Consider the following 13,816-nt stretch of genomic DNA (forward strand, 5'->3'; position numbering starts at 1 on the left):
TAACCCTGTTCCATTCCCCTCCTATACAGGCGTCCCAGATATAGGGGGAAAAGGTTTTAAACAGTGTCTACAATGGTGGACTGACACTCGAGAGGGGTGGGTCCCCCCCCAGTGCATCTTCCCAAAACGTAGACTAGTCACTAATTGGAGGTGAGAAGTGTGTGACCAATCACTTCTCTCACAATAGAAATAGGAGAGGATAGAATAATAATATAGGAAGTATAGAAAAGGGAAAAGGCAAGGAAAAATCCTTAGAGACAGACACAGGAGTTTAAATAACTCCTAATTACACAAACAAAACAACAGTACAATTGAAATACAGTGCATGCATCACAGTTCAAATGAAATCAACAATAATCCCTTTCCTTTACTCGTGTGCTTACTCCAAAGTCACCTCCCTCAATCCCGTAGTATCTTACTACCAGCGGCCAAGGATAACAGCTAACACCGGTCCGAAATCCATATGCCTCCCTCGTCACAGCAGCCCACTAATAGTGTCTGCGCTACCCTCACTCTTGTAGTGCCCCTATAAAGACCCACTTTATAAGTCCCACTACTCCGTGGTGATGAAGACAGCAATGCCTGCCCGAATTCACACACCACCAAATAAAAATTGGAATGGCTCCAGCTCAGCGCTCAAAGCTGGAGGGTACCACCACTCTGCAAGCAGAGTAACGTGCACAGAGAAGCTAGCTAGGCTATCAAAGTGACACAAGAAGGATCCCCAGGAAACTATGAGTCTACACAATCTCCACAGATCCAACACACCTCTTTTTCCCTACAGCCCCAGCCACGAGGCTCCTAAAAGAGTTAAACAGGAAAAGATGACCCCCAGGAACACATCCACAGGTCAACCCCCCTTTTTCCCTACAACCACAGCACCGTGGTTCCTAAAAGGGGTAAAACAGGCAACAGAAGACCCAGGCAAATCCCCTCAGGTCCACCCCCCTTTATCCCAAAAGGGGTAAAATACAAACAGATAGACAGACAAACTGAAGACCCAGGCAAGTCCCCTCAGGTCCACCCCCCTTTATCCCAAAAAGGGGAAAACAAGCAAGACAGAACCCCAGGCAAATCCCCTGCAGGTCCACCCCCCCTTTATCTCAAAATGGGGAAACAGGCAAACAATTCAAACACACCCAGGCAACAGATAGACTAAAATGCAGGTAAACAAGTGAGTAACGAGACACCGGGCAAGATATTACCTGTCTTTGATGTCCTCCCGGGAAGCAGTCACAGACACGTGGACGGGTCAATCAAAGGGGCCGGAACATACCGGTGACTCTGCAGAAGTCTCTACCGTGTATCTGGAGGTGATCAGTCTCCTTTCCTACCCCCAGGATTCCCCCGTCCAACAGTATCTTCCTTAGGACGGCTCACCGGCCAGAGGCCATAGCCCGATGCCCCACGTTGGATGCGCCAAATTGATGTAGATTAATTTAGAAATAAACAAATATGTTTAAATGTCTATCTGTTCCTGTCCAAATCTGAGATGATTAAATTGCGTATACGCAGAAGTAAGCTCACACTGACACATGGAGTTCAGGTTAAAAGCACTTCAGAAAATTTAATACAATCTGGTTGGAAAACAGTTGTGCAGATCTTTTTAAAAGCAAAATGACATCATCATTGAATATCAGATAATAACAAATAAACATCATTAATTGGATTAAACATTATGTGACTAACTTCGTGTCCACCCACCAATATTATTAATTGGCTCAGGGGTTTGAGTGACCAGCTAGGTGTCCTCCCACCGGGAGGTGGTATTGTTCTGGACAAGGGTGTGGACAGAAGGCTCAGGCGCCATCTTTCCCAGCATGAGGTTTACTCGGTGGAAAGGGGGGCTTGAGCGTCATTTTACACAGTCAGTGATATCGGGCCTCATGTCCAGGTGCAAGGTCTCTTATGAATAGAACATTTCATTACTACTGTGTTCTCGTGGCCTTCAAATTATACTATGTTGCAAGTTAGGGGAAAGTCAGTAAAGTCAGCAGTTCCTGAGTTAATCATATCTTTATAGAGAATACAGTCTTTGTCTATTGTATTAGATGTGCTGGGAAATTCTGTCATGTAATGTAGTTTTAAAATGAACAAGTTAGGTTATGAGGACAAAATGGAGGATTCACAGTATGCAGTTAAAATGGAGTTAGTACAATAATTCAATACAAGTTCAATAAAGATTTTTAATAATTCTACATCAATGTCAGCATCTTTGACTGCGGGCAAAGCATGCCTCAGGCTCTGGCATTCTTGACAGCTGCAGGGCTCTGCCGAGAGACCAAGCATGCATCTAGGGGCGTGTCAGCAGTGGGCATGCCTCATTTGAATACCCATGTTGCACTGCAAGCAGCTGTGCTCCTCTTCCCTTTGCTGTTAATATGATACAATCTTAAAAAAAAAACAGATATTTTTTTACATATTTAGTGGGGTCATTAATATTTATGGCAGATTCTCCAAGTTACAGTTTAATGTAGGGTTGCTCACCATACGTGTAAAAGGCAGGTTCCGCACCTTGCCTGCTGTCAGATGGATGGACTTTATACTCTGGTTTCTCTTCAGATCGAATAGATCTTTTGCCTTTTACTAAAGATTTTCGTGGAGAGGAACGACCATGAGTTTCACTCAATTTTTTCAGACCCAGTTTACATTGGCTGTGCTAAACTTGTACAAAAGTAGAAGAATCTTCTTAAACAGAGATCCAAGAGGATCTAAGCACAAAGTTGTTGCAAAAAAAAGGAAAAAGTTTTGGCTCCCTATTTATGATGTCAGCATCTTTGACTGCGGGCAAAGCATGCCTCAGGCTCTGGCAATCTTGACAGCTGCAGGGCTCTGCCGAGAGACCAAGCATACATTTAGGGGCGTGTCAGCAGTGGGCATGCCTCATTTGAATACCCATGTTGCACTGCAAGCAGCTGTGCTCCTCTTCCCTTTGCTGTTAATATGATACAAGCTTAAAAAAAAACCAGATATTTTTTTACATATTTAGTGGGGTCATTAATATTTATGGCAGATTCTCCAAGTTACAGTTTAATGTAGGGTTGCTCACCATACGTGTAAAAGGCAGGTTCCGCACCTTGCCTTCTGTCAGATGGATGGACTTTATACTCTGGTTTCTCTTCAGATCGAATAAAAGATTTCCGTGGAGAGGAACGACCATGAGTTTCACTCAATTTTTTCAGGCCCAGTTTACACTGGCTGTGCTAAACTTGTACAAAAGTAGAAGAAACTTCTTAAACAGAGATCCAAGAGGATCTAAGCACCAAGTTGTTGCAAAAAAAAGGAAAAAGTTTTGGCTCCCTATTTATGATGTCAGCATCTTTGACTGCGGGCAAAGCATGCCTCAGGCTCTGGCAATCTTGACAGCTGCAGGGCTCTGCCGAGAGACCAAGCATACATTTAGGGGCGTGTCAGCAGTGGGCATGCCTCATTTGAATACCCATGTTGCACTGCAAGCAGCTGTGCTCCTCTTCCCTTTGCTGTTAATATGATACAAGCTTAAAAAAAAAACAGATATTTTGTCTTTTTTTACATATTTAGTGGGGTCATTAATATTTATGGCAGATTCTCCAAGTTACAGCTTAATGTAGGGTTGCTCACCATACGTGTAAAAGGCAGGTTCCGCACCTTGCCTGCTGTCAGATGGATGGACTTTCTACTCTGGTTTCTCTTCAGATTGAATAAATCTTTCGCCTTTTACTAAAGATTTCCGTGGAGAGGAACGACCATGAGTTTCACTCAATTTTTTCAGGCCCAGTTTACACTGGCTGTGCTAAACTTGTACAAAAGTAGAAGAAACTTCTTAAACAGAGATCCAAGAGGATCTAAGCACCAAGTTGTTGCAAAAAAAAGAAAAAGTTTTGGCTCCCTATTTATGATGTCAGCATCTTTGACTGCGGGCAAAGCATGCCTCAGGCTCTGGCATTCTTGACAGCTGCAGGGCTCTGCCGAGAGACCAAGCATGCATCTAGGGGCGTGTCAGCAGTGGGCATGCCTCATTTGAATACCCATGTTGCACTGCAAGCAGCTGTGCTCCTCTTCCCTTTGCTGTTAATATGATACAATTGTAGCGGAATGCAGTAAGCCTGTCCTGCAAAATGCCTGTGTGACTGTGTCCGTATAATTTTTCCCTATGTTAAAATTGCTGTTCGTCTGTTTATTATGTGAATTATATGTTATTCGGTAGTTTCCATCCGTACTACATACTTATGGAAACTACCGAACGGAGGGGCCACCCCGGAGAGAAGTGTGCCAGCAATTAAGGCTCACATTCTTTCCCAAACCACAAGTTAACCGGCATTAACCTTGTGTCTGGGTGGCCGCCATTCGGCATGCGTACACGTGGCGGCGGCCATCTTACGCATGAAAATCCCAGCGGTGTTTGGTCGTCGAGTGCCTGGAACTCAAATCGGACACTCAGACAACCAAACACCGCTGAGACCTCCAGAGCTCCGTAACTGCCGAACGGAGAGACATAACGAATCCCCATTCGGTAGTAATAAAGTACCGAATGAGGGAATCACTATCTAGGCGAATGTAAATGTGGATGGCAATTGTAAATGTCTATTTTAACTACTGAACGGAGACCGACCGCAGGGCCCATTCTCATGGAACCCTTTTCGGATACCAACTCGTGTGCGGTCGGTCAAACTTCACTTGCCGGTAACTGCCGAACCCCTGGTCCGATCTGGGTGAATTTTGGATATTATATTCACCCAGATCAGGGCTACCCAGCGGTACCCTGATATTAAAGCTATATGATATTTTAGAGGTACATCCAAGTTTGGGGTAAACTACTGTACAACTTAAGGGGATTATGACCCACTCTGAGGGGAGGAGATGTGTGGGAGGTAACAAGAATGTTATTGGTTACTATCATAATTGTTGTAGTTCCCTCCCTTGCATGGGAGCAGGCTTTATAAGAAACCCTGGAATAAACGATTGCTAGTTCTACTCCTGAAACTGTGTGTCGTCCAGTTATTGGGAGTGCTGTGGGGATATTGCTGTACCGTTTTACCTGCTGGAAACTCTGCTGTGGATTTACTAATGACTTGTTCCTGAGCCTTCCTTGGATCTAAAGTGGAGAATAGCTGCGAGAAATCAGCTCTCCGCTACATTGGTTGGCAGCGCTGGGATCCAGACTCACAGAGGAACAAGGATTAATGGAGATTGACCTTTCTACGCTAAAAAGAACCACCTTGAAAGATCTTCTGGAAGCAAAAGGTGTTTCTGCCAGCAGCAAATCCAAAGCAACGCTTATCACCGAAGTAATGGCAGAATACAGAGCAGAGGAGGTCCAGGCCACGGAACAAAGACCTGAAACAGAACAGGAGGAGTTCCAAAGGCAATTACAATACAGACTGGCCTTCTATGGGGAAAACCCACCCACAGAAATCATCTCTAAAACCATGACAGAGGTGCAGGAATTTGTAAAGAGAAACAGGAGACCACAAACACCAGAAAGAGGTACCGCAGGAGCTATAGCACAAGAGGGTAAGCCCAAAATTCCCTACCAAGCTTTTAAAACGTATGTGGAAGCAGAGGAGGATATAGATGCCTTCCTACAGGACTTTGAGAGACTATGTACACTGCATAACATACCAAGGGAAGAGTGGGTACCCATATTAGCGGGACGGCTGTCAGGAAGGGCAGCGGAAGCCTACCGCACTGTACCAGATGTGGAAATTAGGAACTATAACCGGGTGAAAGAGATTATCTTGGCCCGGTATGCAATAACAGCAGAGGCATACCGGAGACGTTTCAGGGAACTGAAAAAGGTGGACAAAGATTCACATGCGGAGTGGGCTTGCCGACTAGAAAGGGCAGCCCTTGGGTGGATGCAGTCGAGTAAAGCGAGGTCCATGGAGGACTTATTACAAATGCTGCTGTTGGAGCAGTTTTATGAGGGGATATCCTCAGAACTGCAGGAGTGGGTGAGGGACCGTAACCCCACCACCCTCACCGAGGCTGCCAAAAAGGCAGATGACTTTATGGATGCTCGCAGACAAACCAAGACAGTGGGTAACAAACCGGCCATGCGGCCACTGGGGGTAAATTCATTTTCTCCTAACCCTCAACCCCCACCAAGATCCTTTCCTCCACCAGCACCAGCCGCAGCGCAGCCGAGATACCGCACACCTGCTTCTGTGCAATGCCACCGATGCCAGAGGTGGGGGCATTACCAACGAGATTGTCCGCAGTCCAGGGAACGCAACACCTGGATCCGACCAGGGCCCCCACCACCACCACCGAGAGCAGCAGCGCATCATTACCAGGACGAGGTACCACTTCCCTACAGCTCTGCCGTTCCAGTCACGACTGTGGAACAGTGGGAAGTGCTGCATGAGGCCAACCCCTTACAGGCACAGGCGGATAACCGCCAGCACCATAGGCAAACCGTATATCTGGAAGGGAAGCCTATGCAGGGGCTCAGAGACTCAGGAGCCACCATCACCCTGGTGCAAAGCCATTTGGTTCCAGATAAGGCTAAACTGAATAAGACTGTGGCTGTCAGGGTTGCAGGGGGAGCCGTGTATCGGCTAGACACAGCCAGGGTACATTTGCATTGGGGTGCGGGGTACGGGAATGTGGAAGTGGGACTAATGCCGCAACTACCTGCTGAGGTGGTCCTGGGGAATGACCTGGGCAAACTCACCTCCGCATTTGAACCACAACCTACTGAAGAAGCACACCCAGTAGTCACCAGGCAACAGGCCCGCACCCAACAAAATAACGCACTGCCGGAGGTCCAGGTAAGAGATTCCTCCCCTTCCCTAGACTGTATCCCTTGGGCCCCTCCTGACGAGTTTGTAGCCGAGGTAGTCACTGACCCCACTTTACAGGTATACCGAGACAAGGTCACCTCTATCCAACCGGGGGCGGAGGGGGAAAGATTTGTATGGGACCGACAGTTATTATACCGGGAATCAAGTAAACAAATAGACGGGTCAGACCCCATTACCACAAGACAGCTGGTGGTACCTCAGAGGTACAGAACCGAATTACTCCGGATAGCGCACGATATTCCGCTATCCGGACATTTGGGGGTCAGCCGTACCAGATATCGATTGACCCAGAGTTTCTTTTGGCCAGGGATTAGCCAGGAGGTACGCAGGTACTGTAATACCTGCGACACGTGCCAGAAGGTGGGAAAGAGGGGGGATAAGCATAAGGCGAAGCTGCACCCCCTACCCATAATTGAGGAACCCTTTCATAGGGTTGCCGTAGATATTGTAGGTCCCTTCCGGAAACCTAGCCCCTCGGGCAAACGGTACATCCTGACTGTAGTGGACTATGCCACGCGCTACCCCGAGGCGGTAGCTTTAACTAATATACATGCAGAGACGGTGGCTGAGGCGCTGATGCAGGTTTTCTCCCGGATGGGGCTACCCAGGGAGATCATCTCGGATCAGGGCACTCAGTTCACGGCAGAGGTTACCCAACAACTCTGGAAGTTCTGTAAAATTAAGCCTATAATTAGTGCTCCGTACCACCCCCAGACTAATGGGCTCTGCGAACGGTTCAATGGCACCTTAAAGCAAATGCTCCGAACCTTCGCAGAGACTCACCGAGACTGGGAAAAATTCCTGCCGCACTTACTGTTTGCTTACAGGGAAGTGCCGCAGGAATCTACGGGATTTTCCCCTTTTGAGCTGCTATTCGGGAGGAGAGTAAGGGGACCCCTAGACTTGATTAGAGAGCACTGGGAGGGAGACCGTAGCGTGGACGGTACCCCTATTGTACCATATGTGTTGGCCCTCCGAGATCGCCTGGAAGCACTCACCAAGACGGTAAAGGAAAACCTACAGGCAGCTCAGACGCGGCAGCGCACCTGGTACGATAGAGGCGCCAGGGACCGCAGCTTTCAGGTCGGACAGAAAGTTTTAATTTTAAAACCTGTTCGACACGATAAGCTACAGGCCGCCTGGCAAGGTCCTTATAGAGTGGTAGAACAACGATGTGACACCACGTATATAATTGGCCACTGCGCAGGGAATGGGGGGCGACGCATGATCCATGTGAACATGCTGAAACCTTACCAGGAACGTTCAGAGGAGGTGACAGCGATCTGCGCCCCCACCTCTGAAGAGAGCGACAGCCTACCCCTCCCCGATCTGTTAGAAGACGGACAGCTGGCTGGGGATTTAGGAGCAGTTGTATTGGGGGATCGGTTGAGCCCACAGGAGCGTATCGAGGTACAACAGCTACTGCAGGAAAAGCAGGAAACCTTTTCTAATGTACCTGGATACACCCCTCTGGCTACCCACCGAGTAGACACCCCAGGTCAACTCCCCATGCGCCAGACCCCGTACCGCATCCCTGAAGCGGTCCGGGAGAATATGCGCAAAGAAATTGAGGAGATGATACAGTTAGGAGTGATTGAGCCCTCAGATAGTCCCTGGGCATCTCCAGTGGTCCTCGTACCAAAGCGGGACGGCACGACCCGCTTTTGCGTGGACTACAGGAGACTGAATGAGAAGACCGTATCCGACGCATACCCGATGCCTAGGATCGATGAGTTACTAGACCGGATGGCCAGGGGGCAATACCTTACCACGATTGATCTGTGCAAAGGGTATTGGCAGATTCCCCTGGCCCCGGACGCCATCCCCAAGTCCGCCTTTGTCACCCCATTCGGCCTGTACCAATTTAAGGTCATGCCGTTTGGGATGAAAAACGCGCCAGCTACCTTCCAGCGGATGGTGGACCGTCTCCTAGATGGGTTCCAAGACTATACCTGCGCATATCTCGATGATATTGCCATATTTAGCGATACCTGGCAGGAACACTTGGCCCATAAAGGAGCGGTCCTAGACAGGATCAGGGAGGCTGGTTTGACCCTAAAGCCAGCTAAGTGTAGTATCGGGATGGCCGAGGTACAGTACCTGGGCCACCGAGTGGGCTGTGGTAAGCAGAAGCCGGAACCCGCCAAAGTAGAGGCGGTATCCCAGTGGCCTACCCCGACGACTAAAACCCAGGTGTTAGCCTTCTTAGGGACAGCAGGGTATTATCGGAAGTTTGTCCCCAATTATAGTGCCCTGGCCAAGCCCCTCACTGACCTGACCCGTAAAAACCTTCCCCGCCAAGTAACCTGGACCCCGGAGTGTGAGCAGGCATTCCAAAACTTGAAAGATGCACTTGTTAATGCCCCTGTCTTGGCCGCTCCCAATCCAACTAAACGTTTTCTTGTCCACACAGACGCTTCTATGTTTGGATTGGGGGCAGTATTAAGCCAAGTCGGGGCCGATGGCGGAGAACATCCCGTGGCTTACATCAGTCGCAAACTTTTACCCCGGGAAGTAAGCTACGCCGCCATCGAGAAGGAATGCCTGGCTGTGGTGTGGGCCTTGAAGAAATTGCAACCCTATTTGTATGGACAGGCTTTTTCGCTGCTCACGGATCACAACCCGTTAGTCTGGCTGAACCGGGTGGCGGGGGACAATGCCAGGCTGCTGCGCTGGAGTTTGGCGCTACAGCCTTTTGACTTTAACATTCAATACCGCCCGGGTAAGCAAAATGGAAACGCCGACGGGTTGTCGCGACAAACTGATCTGGAGAAATGATCCGTGAGCACCCCGGTCATCCCCAAGCCGATCCGTGGTGGATCAGACTGTGTATGCCGGCTTGTGGGCAAGGGGGAGCAGTGTAGCGGAATGCAGTAAGCCTGTCCTGCAAAATGCCTGTGTGACTGTGTCCGTATAATTTTTCCCTATGTTAAAATTGCTGTTCGTCTGTTTATTATGTGAATTATATGTTATTCGGTAGTTTCCATCCGTACTACATACTTATGGAAACTACCGAACGGAGGGGCCACCCCGGAGAGAAGTGTGCCAGCAATTAAGGCTCACATTCTTTCCCAAACCACAAGTTAACCGGCATTAACCTTGTGTCTGGGTGGCCGCCATTCGGCATGCGTACACGTGGCGGCGGCCATCTTACGCATGAAAATCCCAGCGGTGTTTGGTCGTCGAGTGCCTGGAACTCAAATCGGACACTCAGACAACCAAACACCGCTGAGACCTCCAGAGCTCCGTAACTGCCGAACGGAGAGACATAACGAATCCCCATTCGGTAGTAATAAAGTACCGAATGAGGGAATCACTATCTAGGCGAATGTAAATGTGGATGGCAATTGTAAATGTCTATTTTAACTACTGAACGGAGACCGACCGCAGGGCCCATTCTCATGGAACCCTTTTCGGATACCAACTCGTGTGCGGTCGGTCAAACTTCACTTGCCGGTAACTGCCGAACCCCTGGTCCGATCTGGGTGAATTTTGGATATTATATTCACCCAGATCAGGGCTACCCAGCGGTACCCTGATATTAAAGCTATATGATATTTTAGAGGTACATCCAAGTTTGGGGTAAACTACTGTACAACTTAAGGGGATTATGACCCACTCTGAGGGGAGGAGATGTGTGGGAGGTAACAAGAATGTTATTGGTTACTATCATAATTGTTGTAGTTCCCTCCCTTGCATGGGAGCAGGCTTTATAAGAAACCCTGGAATAAACGATTGCTAGTTCTACTCCTGAAACTGTGTGTCGTCCAGTTATTGGGAGTGCTGTGGGGATATTGCTGTACCGTTTTACCTGCTGGAAACTCTGCTGTGGATTTACTAATGACTTGTTCCTGAGCCTTCCTTGGATCTAAAGTGGAGAATAGCTGCGAGAAATCAGCTCTCCGCTACAACAATCTTAAAAAAAAACCAGATATTTTTTTACATATTTAGTGGGGTCATTAATATTTATGGCAGATTCTCCAAGTTACAGTTTAATGTAGGGTTGCTCACCATACGTGTAAAAGGCAGGTTCCGCACCTTGCCTCCTGTCAGATGGATGGACTTTATACTCTGGTTTCTCTTCAGATCGAATAAATCTTTCGCCTTTTACTAAAGATTTCCGTGGAGAGGAACGACCATGAGTTTCACTCAATTTTTTCAGGCCTAGTTTACACTGGCTGTGCTAAACTTGTACAAAAGTAGAAGAAACTTCTTAAACAGAGATCCAAGAGTTTCTAAGCACCAAGTTGTTGCAAAAAAAAGGAAAAAGTTTTGGCTCCCTATTTATGATGTCAGCATCTTTGACTGCGGGCAAAGCATGCCTCAGGCTCTGGCAATCTTGACAGCTGCAGGGCTCTGCCGAGAGACCAAGCATGCATTTAGGGGCGTGTCAGCAGTGGGCATGCCTCATTTGAATACCCATGTTGCACTGCAAGCAGCTGTGCTCCTCTTCCCTTTGCTGTTAATATGATACAAGCTTAAAAAAACACCAGATATTTTGTCTTTTTTTACATATTTAGTGGGGTCGTTAATATTTATGGCAGATTCTCCAAGTTACAGCTTAATGTAGGGTTGCTCACCATACGTGTGAAAGGCAGGTTCCACACCTTGCCTGCTGTCAGATGGATGGACTTTATACTCTGGTTTCTCTTCAGATCGAATAAATCTTTCGCCTTTTACTAAAGATTTCCGTGGAGAGGAACGACCACGAGTTTCACTCAATTTTTTCAGGCCCAGTTTACACTGGCTGTGCTAAACTTGTACAAAAGTAGAAGAAACTTCTTAAACAGAGATCCAAGAGGATCTAAGCACCAAGTTGTTGCAAAAAAAAGAAAAAGTTTTGGCTCCCTATTTATGATGTCAGCATCTTTGACTGCGGGCAAAGCATGCCTCAGGCTCTGGCATTCTTGACAGCTGCAGGGCTCTGCCGAGAGACCAAGCATGCATCTAGGGGCGTGTCAGCAGTGGGCATGCCTCATTTGAATACCCATGTTGCACTGCAAGCAGCTGTGCTCCTCTTCCCTTTGCTGTTAATATGATACAATCTTAAAAAAAAACCAGATATTTTTTTACATATTTAGTGGGGTCATTAATATTTATGGCAGATTCTCCAAGTTACAGTTTAATGTAGGGTTGCTCACCATACGTGTAAAAGGCAGGTTCCGCACCTTGCCTCCTGTCAGATGGATGGACTTTATACTCTGGTTTCTCTTCAGATCGAATAAATCTTTCGCCTTTTACTAAAGATTTCCGTGGAGAGGAACGACCATGAGTTTCACTCAATTTTTTCAGGCCTAGTTTACACTGGCTGTGCTAAACTTGTACAAAAGTAGAAGAAACTTCTTAAACAGAGATCCAAGAGTTTCTAAGCACCAAGTTGTTGCAAAAAAAAGGAAAAAGTTTTGGCTCCCTATTTATGATGTCAGCATCTTTGACTGCGGGCAAAGCATGCCTCAGGCTCTGGCAATCTTGACAGCTGCAGGGCTCTGCCGAGAGACCAAGCATGCATTTAGGGGCGTGTCAGCAGTGGGCATGCCTCATTTGAATACCCATGTTGCACTGCAAGCAGCTGTGCTCCTCTTCCCTTTGCTGTTAATATGATACAAGCTTAAAAAAACACCAGATATTTTGTCTTTTTTTACATATTTAGTGGGGTCGTTAATATTTATGGCAGATTCTCCAAGTTACAGCTTAATGTAGGGTTGCTCACCATACGTGTGAAAGGCAGGTTCCACACCTTGCCTGCTGTCAGATGGATGGACTTTATACTCTGGTTTCTCTTCAGATCGAATAAATCTTTCGCCTTTTACTAAAGATTTCCGTGGAGAGGAACGACCACGAGTTTCACTCAATTTTTTCAGGCCCAGTTTACACTGGCTGTGCTAAACTTGTACAAAAGTAGAAGAAACTTCTTAAACAGAGATCCAAGAGGTTCTAAGCACCAAGCTGTTGCGAAAAAAAGAAAAAGTTTTGGATCCCTATTTATGATGTCAGCATCTTTGACTGCGGGCAAAGCATGCCTCAGGCTCTGGCATTCTTGACAGCTGCAGGGCTCTGCCGAGAGACCAAGCATGCATTTAGGGGCGTGTCAGCAGTGGGCATGCCTCATTTGAATACCCATGTTGCACTGCAAGCAGCTGTGCTCCTCTTCCCTTTGCTGTTAATATGATACAAGCTTAAAAAAAAAAAACAGATATTTTGTCTTTTTTTACATATTTAGTGGGGTCATTAATATTTATGTCAGATTCTCCAAGTTACAGCTTAATGTAGGGTTGCTCACCATACGTGTAAAAGGCAGGTTCCGCACCTTGCCTGCTGTCAGATGGATGGACTTTATACTCTGGTTTCCCTTCAGATCGAATAAATCTTTCGCCTTTTACTAAAGATTTCCGTGGAGAGGAACGACCATGAGTTTCACTCAATTTTTTCAGGCCCAGTTTACACTGGCTGTGCTAAACTTGTACAAAAGTAGAAGAAACTTCTTAAACAGAGATCCAAGAGGATCTAAGCACCAAGTTGTTGCAAAAAAAAGAAAAAGTTTTGGATCCCTATTTATGATGTCAGCATCTTTGACTGCTGGCAAAGCATGCCTCAGGCTCTGGCATTCTTGACTGTTGCAGGGCTCTGCCGAGAGACCAAGCATGCATTTAGGGGTGTGTCAGCAGTGGGCATGCCTCATTTGAATACCCATGTTGCACTGCAAGCAGCTGTGCTCCTCTTCCCTTTGCTGTTAACATGATACAAGCTAAAAAAAAAAAAAAAAAAAGATATTTTTTTCTTTTTTTACATATTTAGTGGGGTCATTAATATTTATGGCAGATTCTCCAAGTTAAAGCTTAATGTAGGGTTGCTCACCATACGTGTGAAAGGCAGGTTCCACACCTTGCCTGCTGTCAGATGGATGGATTTTATACTCTGGTTTCTCTTCAGATCGAATTATTCTTTTGCCTTTTACTAAAGATTTCCGTGGAGAGGAACGACCATGAGTTTCACTCAATTTTTTCAGGCCCAGTTTACACTGGCTGTGCTAA

General features: G+C 47.0%; 8 non-coding genes and 1 pseudogene across 8 annotated transcripts; all 9 read left to right on the forward strand.

Moving 5' to 3' along the window:
* Nucleotides 1-2,542: 2,542 nt before the first annotated feature.
* On the forward strand, nucleotides 2,543-2,656 carry LOC134569863 (U5 spliceosomal RNA). The gene has a single exon (XR_010084528.1). It is a non-coding gene; the product is annotated as a U5 spliceosomal RNA (small nuclear RNA).
* Nucleotides 2,657-3,104: 448 nt separating this feature from the next.
* Nucleotides 3,105-3,200, forward strand: LOC134569990 (U5 spliceosomal RNA; annotated as a pseudogene).
* Nucleotides 3,201-3,655: 455 nt separating this feature from the next.
* Nucleotides 3,656-3,769, forward strand: LOC134569598 (U5 spliceosomal RNA). Its single transcript, XR_010084273.1, has one exon. It is a non-coding gene; the product is annotated as a U5 spliceosomal RNA (small nuclear RNA).
* Nucleotides 3,770-10,851: 7,082 nt separating this feature from the next.
* LOC134570386 (U5 spliceosomal RNA) lies at nucleotides 10,852-10,965 on the forward strand. The gene has a single exon (XR_010085018.1). It is a non-coding gene; the product is annotated as a U5 spliceosomal RNA (small nuclear RNA).
* A 455-nt stretch (nucleotides 10,966-11,420) lies between these two features.
* On the forward strand, nucleotides 11,421-11,534 carry LOC134570366 (U5 spliceosomal RNA). The gene has a single exon (XR_010084999.1). It is a non-coding gene; the product is annotated as a U5 spliceosomal RNA (small nuclear RNA).
* Nucleotides 11,535-11,981: 447 nt separating this feature from the next.
* Nucleotides 11,982-12,095, forward strand: LOC134570387 (U5 spliceosomal RNA). Its single transcript, XR_010085019.1, has one exon. It is a non-coding gene; the product is annotated as a U5 spliceosomal RNA (small nuclear RNA).
* A 455-nt stretch (nucleotides 12,096-12,550) lies between these two features.
* Nucleotides 12,551-12,664, forward strand: LOC134570367 (U5 spliceosomal RNA). The gene has a single exon (XR_010085000.1). It is a non-coding gene; the product is annotated as a U5 spliceosomal RNA (small nuclear RNA).
* A 456-nt stretch (nucleotides 12,665-13,120) lies between these two features.
* On the forward strand, nucleotides 13,121-13,234 carry LOC134569591 (U5 spliceosomal RNA). Its single transcript, XR_010084266.1, has one exon. It is a non-coding gene; the product is annotated as a U5 spliceosomal RNA (small nuclear RNA).
* A 461-nt stretch (nucleotides 13,235-13,695) lies between these two features.
* LOC134569885 (U5 spliceosomal RNA) lies at nucleotides 13,696-13,809 on the forward strand. The gene has a single exon (XR_010084548.1). It is a non-coding gene; the product is annotated as a U5 spliceosomal RNA (small nuclear RNA).
* The last annotated feature ends 7 nt before the right edge of the window (nucleotides 13,810-13,816 follow it).

Source organism: Pelobates fuscus, chromosome 7, assembly GCF_036172605.1.
Source record: "Pelobates fuscus isolate aPelFus1 chromosome 7, aPelFus1.pri, whole genome shotgun sequence".
In the NCBI taxonomy this organism is placed as follows: domain Eukaryota; kingdom Metazoa; phylum Chordata; class Amphibia; order Anura; family Pelobatidae; genus Pelobates; species Pelobates fuscus.